The sequence below is a fragment of the Chelonoidis abingdonii genome, chromosome 1 (genome assembly GCF_003597395.2).
Source record: "Chelonoidis abingdonii isolate Lonesome George chromosome 1, CheloAbing_2.0, whole genome shotgun sequence".
Classification (NCBI taxonomy): domain Eukaryota; kingdom Metazoa; phylum Chordata; order Testudines; family Testudinidae; genus Chelonoidis; species Chelonoidis abingdonii.
This window is the reverse complement of record NC_133769.1, coordinates 226,827,442-226,829,182: the sequence shown is the minus strand read 5'-3', so window position 1 is coordinate 226,829,182 and position 1,741 is coordinate 226,827,442.

Sequence of the window (1,741 nt, the reverse complement as noted above, 5' to 3'; positions counted from 1 at the left end):
TTGAATTCTCAGAGACCTATCAGTTGTGTCATGTGTTACAGTCAGCGGAGTGCAGAGGACGGCGGCAGTGGTTCCTGATATGGCGTCTACTATGACGCGTGTGGGAAAGAAGGCTGGCTGTGGAATAGGTGAACCTCTCAACCCAACCCTGGAACGTTCATAAGCAGCGGCAACAATCCAGGAGCTGTGCACCCGCACTTTCGCACCATATGTTCTCAGCAGGATGGACCTGAACGGCATTACCATTCCATTGACAACAGACGTAATGCTCACAATAGAACACCACCCTTACCGGGTATTCCCCTTCACGCACAAGCTGCTATATAGCAGCGGAAATCCAGAACATGCTACAAATGGGTATAATCCGCTCATCGTACCAGTGTCATGGGCATCTCCAGTTTTCTGCGTACCCCAAACCAGATGGGGAATACGCTTTGGTGACTACCGTAAGCTAACATGCGGTAACTTGTCCAGACCAACATATCCAATGCCACGCACGATAGCTATTGGAAGAAGTTGGGACATGCCCAGTTCATCTCCACAATAGACTTAACCAAGGTCTGGCAAGACCGCTAGATATGAACCTGCCCAAGGAAAGGTCAGCATTCGTCACCATGCCGGGGGTATATGAATTTAATGTACTTCCTTTCAGGCTGCGAAATGCACCCTCCATTCTTCCAGAGGACTGTAGATGGTCTATAGCAGGACTGGGGAGAATATGCAGTTGCCTACCTCGATGATGTGGCCATTTTTGTCAGCACTCCTGGCCCGAACACCTAGAACACCTGAAAACAGGTCTTTGACCGTAATCAGACAGGCAGACTAACTGTTAGAGCAAAAAGTGTCAAATAGGCCCAAAAAACAGGAGTGACCTTACCTGGACACCAGTGGGTCGAGGACATAAAACCCTACAGGCCAAGTGCGAGCTATCCAAAAGTGGCCTGTCCAAAGTCAAAGAACAGGTCCATCCTTCTTAGGCCTTGCCGGAACTTAAGGCAATTTGTGACACTACAAGCCAAATCGCTGCACCACTGACGACTCCTGACCAAAGAAGCCCAGCCAACTACAGTTAAAGACTGATGGTGTGTCAGGAGCCTTACCCAATTAAGGCGACACTCACGTCTGACCCTGTTCAAGCCCCAGACTTTGACAAACATTCCTAGTAACACTGATGCATACTGAGCGTGGTTATGAGCACTTCTCAATAGCAGGGAGGACCAGATCCAGAACTTCCATCCTGTTCGTGTTTCTCAGCAAGAAACTTATTCTGAGAGGGAAAAAGCCACTGTCAGTCTAGTGAAAAGAATGCCTATCCCATTGTGTAGCCCTTGGAAAGCTACGCCCATACGTTTGGGACAGCGGTTCCAGCGTATCAAACTGGTGACCATGCTGCCGCTAAAGTGGCTACCACAAGGTTCATCATGAGGAGAGATTAAAGAGGCTAGGACTTTTCAGTTTGGAAAAAGGAGAACTAAGGTCGAGGCTATGTCAGAGTATATAAAATCAATGAGTAATGTGGAGAAAGTGAAAAGGAAGAAAAGTTATTTATTTGTTCCCAAAATATAACGACTATACCCACAAATGAAATTAATGGGTTAGCAGGTTCAAAGAAATAAAAGAAGTTCTTCACACAGTGCCACAGTCAACTATAGTGAACTACTTGCCTGAGGAGGTTGTGAAGGGGACTATGGACTATAACGGTTCAAAAAGAACTGATAAATTCATGGGAGGTTAAGTCTTT